Source organism: Anomaloglossus baeobatrachus, chromosome 9 (genome assembly GCF_048569485.1).
Source record: "Anomaloglossus baeobatrachus isolate aAnoBae1 chromosome 9, aAnoBae1.hap1, whole genome shotgun sequence".
Lineage (NCBI taxonomy): Eukaryota > Metazoa > Chordata > Amphibia > Anura > Aromobatidae > Anomaloglossus > Anomaloglossus baeobatrachus.
Window position 1 is genome coordinate 40,880,808 of NC_134361.1, and position 5,960 is coordinate 40,886,767.

Below are 5,960 nucleotides of genomic sequence, written 5' to 3' on the forward strand. Positions count from 1 at the left end.
ATGCCTGTCAGTGTCTTGCTGCTGGGAGGAGCAGATGATCACACTGCCCGACACCGGCCGCTCTCCTGACATCGCAGCAGAGCGGGCGGGTGGACCTCACATACTTACGTGCAGGGGGGGATTCAGCTGAAGAACCCCCACCTGTACTGCACACTGGCGCCCCCGTGCCTCACCATCTGCAGGACGCCGGCTCCCACACTGACGTCCTCCGGATCCTCCCCTCGATGCTGGCTGTGATGTGCGGTAGTTACCGCCCACCAGCCCTGTCACTCAATCTGAGTGGTGCCAGCCTCCTGTGACCGTACCCGTCCTTGTTTGAGAGCCCGGAAATGCCGGGACGTCAGAGGATGCCGGCGTGGCCACAGCTCCAGGGGGTCATGTGACAGGCACTGAGCGTGCAGCATAGCGCCGCTCAGTGCCAGAAATGGAAATACAAGCCAATGGAGAAAATACCTAGAATTGTAAGTAGAACTTCTACAGAAAATAAAAAAAAAATGGGTGAAGCACCCCTTTCAGTATAGAACTTTATCCTTCTCCATGGTGCTGAATCTCACAGTAAGCGTATACTGTATATTGATTGTAACAAGGTAATGATATATTTATTAGGCAAGGAACAGCAAGAAATACTACACAAACAACATTGAGCAAACAGGAACATCAATAAAAGGCTTTGCAGCTCAACACTCAGCATTCAGCCATAACTAGTGGTAACATTCCCCTTGAAAAAGCCAGAAATGCAAAACCCCAAGTGAGCTAAACACTAAAGCTTGCTTTACACCTATTCAATAGGTCGTGCGATCGCATTTGCGATCGCACCCGCCCCCATCGTTTGTGCGGCCACATGCAATTTGTTGCCCGTGTCGCACAATGCTGTAATCCCTGTCACACGTACTTACCTTCAAACGACCTCGCTGTGGGCGGCAAACATCCACTTCCTGAAGGGGGAGGGACGTTCGGCGTCACAGCGACGTCATACAGCGGCCACCCAATAGAAGCGGAGGGGCCTAGATGAGCGGGACGTAAACATCCCGCCCACCTTCTTCCTTCCGCATTGCCGGCGGGACGCAGGTAAGCTGTGTTCGTCCTTCCCGGGGTGTCACACAGAGCGATGTATGCTGGCCTCGGAGCGGCGAACAACCGGACGCTCGATTTTTAGAGAATGAGTGACGTGTCAATGTGGCGCCCCTGACCTGGTCAGGCACCACTGAGTACTGCACCCATGCTGGGGACAGTACAATACAGGTAATCCAGAAGGCTGACCGAGGTGGTGACTACACAGGCGACATAGTGATCAGGTCTCACACATGTACTTTTGAGAGGACCCCTGGGGATCCCAGGAGGGAGCAAAGCCTTCACCTCCACTTGAGGAGTGGAGGGGGCGAAGCCTCCATCTCCACTCAAGGGTGTGGTAGAGAGCCTGGTTGCTAGGTGGCGTAGGTAAGAACAGGAGAGGAGGGAACAGTGAGTCAGTTTAGTGCAGAGTCCAGGGAGAGCAGACGTCAGGAGCAGACCCCTGGGGCTGTTGTCAGTCTAAACAGCGTCCGCGCAAGTGACTACCGACGGGGAGAACGGTCACCTGGTAGTGCTGCCCGAACCCACACACAGCTGGAGAGTGAGCAGTGTAGTGGAAAGTACGGAGACGGTCAGGGAGTACCAGGCCCAAACGGGCGGCAGATCCGGTGCGGGGATAGATCCACCTTTCCTTGCTAAACCTGCCGGTGTGGGCCCTTAAAGCCCACGCCACAACACCCCAAAAGCCGCAGCCACGTAGCCACAGTAGGGGCCCCATAGTTCACAGGAGGCAAGCAGCTGGAGTGATCTGGTCCAGGCGACAAGCAAACGGCAAACAAACGAGGGGAGTCAGCTACTTCCCTGGGTGACCCCCATAGGTGACTAAAAGTCGGGGTCTACCACAAACCACAGAAGGGCTTAAGGAAGGCGAGTCGGTAGCCACCCTCATCAGTCAGCCTGAAGGACACCTGGTTCCAGCCTGGTTCATCCCAGCTACGCCCGGGTTACTCACCCTGCCACCTTCTGTGAGTAAAACCCTGAAAGACATTCTGCTTGTGTGGAGTTATTCTGCGCCTTGTGGTTCTACACACCTACACAGGGCCCTGGGGCTTGCCTCACTCTCAGGAGGCTATTACAACTGGCTGCACATCACCATCAGCCCCAGGCATCCCATTAATCTGCAGTGGCGGTCCCCACTGACCGCAATTCTGAGAGTGGCGTCACGACAATCCTAAAAGAAGATCTCCTACCTGTGACAAGATCCAGCTGCGTGGAGTCCCTGAAGGTAATGCACCGACACAACACTGGAGGGGCTTCACATCACCGAGAACGAGAAGGTGAGTATTTCTGCTCGTTCATAGCTGTCACACGCTACGATATCACTAACGATGCCGGATGTGAGTCACTTACGCCGTGACCGTGCCGACATCTCGTTAGATATATTATAGTGTGTAAAGCCCGCTTAACTGTGCAGTTGCAAACGATTTAATTGATGTGCCTGCTCACTTGTTTGTTAACATTCTTACCGTTTCTTTTATATTAATTGTGTCTATAAAGTCTTACACTGTCTGTAGCTATTTTGATTCTTAGATAACATCTATGGACAGGACGCAGCTGAATTGGGAAAAAGAGAGCTACAAGTTTGACTTTTATCACAGCATCAATCCTGAATACTAATCCCTCAGTTTTTCTCTCTATTTGGAAATCCAAAAGTTTTTAGTTTTACTGTATTCTGAATCCCAAAAAGATGTGGAGCAGTCATATTTACATGTTAGATCTTTAATGGAGGAACTGTCACGTGTGAGCTTTCTGCTCCAATGTGTGACTCCATGAAGAGACTGTTTAAGGCTTCTTAAGTTTCTACTTATCTTATTGTTTGTATTGCGCTTAAAAAGTATTTTGTCTTCTCATATTTACATTTATTGAGCTCCACCTATAAATATTTTTTATAGGGAACCTGTCAGGTCCTGTATGCACCCAGAACCAAGAGCGGTTCTGGATGCATATTCCTAATCCTAATTCCTATTCCTAATCCCTGCCTAACTGTCCCAGTCTATAGTAACATAGATAAAGAGATCTTTAGAAAAACTAGTTCTAAAGATCCTTTATGATATGCTAATGAGGCCAGCGACTAGTCGCAAGGGAGTTACTTCCCTTGGCTAGTTGACCCCCTTAGCATGTAAGCACACCCCTGTGGGTGTACCAACATGCTAATGTAAGCGCAGCGTCACAGGCATAGTCGCGCTCACTTCTGTCACCGCAGCCGGTTTCTCTTTTCGGAAGTCCTCGGGCTTCCGGTCATGCGCACTATGAAGCCAGGTGTACGCGTCCTGGCTTCAAACAGGTGTAGTGTACATGACCGAAAGTCCAGGGACTTCTGATCATGCGCACTGACCCAAAGTCTGGTGTTCTGAGATGGTGCAACGTACACACATCACCGCCAATGATGCTGGGCGATGGGCATTGAATAGCATGTTAACATGACCCTGCGGGCATACTAACATGCTAGGAGGGCAAAATGAGCGCAGGAACTAACTCCCTTGTGACTAGTCGCTGGCCTCATTAGCATATCATAAAGAATCTTTAGAAAAACTATGTTACCATAGGCTGGGACAGTTAGGCAGGGATCAATATGTACCCAGAACCGCTCATGGTTCTGGGTGCATATTGGACCTGAGAGGATCGTGCAGTAATAGCATTGTGTCTAAATTACATGATCACTATAGCATTGCCACGTGAGTAATTATTCCATAGTGGTAATCAAATGGTTCTGCCACATTACTGGTTTCGTGGTTCTATGTGATCCTGCCATTCCCTAAATGAGAAGTTCTCACTTGTCGGTTCCCTTTATATCATTACTAGCTATTGCACTTTTTCTACTCTTGGGTGTTGAGAATTTTTATTGCTACATTTTTAAATTTTATTTAAGTATTCGCTAAAAATTATACAAAAGTTCTGTGTAAACCACATTTTTGGTGTAAACTATATGCTCTTTAAGTTTCCTTATTGGTGCAGGACTTTGTGGGTTGGGCCTTCTTTATCTATTCCTCCCCGGCTGCTTTCCTCCCCTTCAATTTTGCACCGCGGCCGTCATCATCCCTATGGCCGGCGCGTGCGCAGTGCTATGTTCACATTGTAGTTGAATCATTCAATAAAATGGCGCCGGAGTCAGCGCGTGCACATACCGCGATCTCTGGGTCCATTTTCTTGAAGACACTATCTCTGCAAATATTATCTGAAACAAATAGGTGACATTCACAGAGACAGTTTTCAATAAAATGTCGACAGAGTACTCAATATACGAACGCGCTGACTCCGGCACCATTTTATTGAAGAGTTCAACTACAATGTGAACTTAGCACTATGCACGCGCCGGCCATCATGGCTTGAGACAGAAGAGGGCGTTTAGCATTATATTATTGGTAATGCTTGATAAGGATCTAAATGTCCAGAGCAACCAATGAGAGCTCAGCTTTCACTTTACCTCAGCAGCTTCAATGTTGAAAGCTGCACTCTGGTTGCTATAGGCAACCATAATGCTCTTACTGGGAGGCAATTTTCATAAATGAGGCCCCAGTTACTGTACTTCTGCAGTGCCTAACTTTTTAAATAATAATTATTTATTATTAATAATAATATTATTATTATTATTATTATTATTATTATTAGGCCCTTTGGCCAACCACACGGTTAGACCCAGACTTTGGCCAACCACACGGGTCGACCCCGGCTTTGGCCAACCACACGGGTCGACCCCGGCCTTGGCCAACCACACGGTTCGACCCCGGCCTTGGCCAACCACACGGTTCGACCCTGGCCTTGGCCAACCACACGGTTCGACCCCGGCCTTGGCCAACCACACGGTTCGACCCCGGCTTTGGCCAACCACACGTTTGACCCCGGCTTTGGCCAACCACACAGTTCGACCCCGGCTTAGAACAGAAGGACGTGTTCAGCATTATATAGTGAATGACCCTGATAATAAACGATACAAACAGCCCTCGTAAAAATGACAATTTTTCAGTGAAGTTTTTTTTATTATGACAGCAAAAAAAAAAAAGGAAAACACAAGAGAAGCATAAAAGGGCCAGTACATTGTCTGTAAAAGTATATTTTTATTATGCCCTTATATAAAATTTATATAATTGCGAAGAATAAAAAAAAAACAAAACAACAAAAACAACCTCATCTGACTCTTCTGGAGGTAGTTCCGTGCAGCCAAATACCATATATCTATTCCCCATAAAGACAAATGTTAAATTGAGAGACCAAGTAATTATGAATTTAAAGAGTAAACATTGTTTTAGTTTTTATTTCAGAATTCAGTGGTACACATGACAATAAGTGAATTTGTAATATATCTTATCAGAGAAATCTGCTTCTTTCTCCTCCTGGACTGATCCTTCATTCTCAATTCCCGGGAACAATCTGTATTCAGTGAACACAGATTTCCCCATTACTAAGATAGGAGATGACAGTTGGTGCTTTTCAATATCTATGGATGGAGAGGAGAGAAGGGGAAGAAGCTAGAGGCAGGCACAGACGTTCTCTGGAACCACAGTGACCATTCTCCATAGAATTTTATGAGCACCAACTGTCCTCTCCTATCTCTATCATTAGTAAACACAGATTTCTCCATGATTCGAGAAGTTTGAGATTGAAGGATCAGTTCAGGAGAGGAGCGAAGCAGATTTCTGCAAGAAAAGTTTTCAAGAACGTTACTCTAAGGGACCAAAGAAAAAAAATTATAATCTCCTGAACACAGCAGGTCAATAGACCTTAATTTTTTACTTTTCTCTGGTAGAATGAAAGCTGAGCCATGATTCATTGCTAAAGGGCAATACAGAAAGTTCTACTGTAAAAAATATTTGATGGATACGCCCTAATAAACTTCACGCCCTATAAACCAAGGGGCTGGCATTATTGCCTGCACATTTACTAATGCCTTT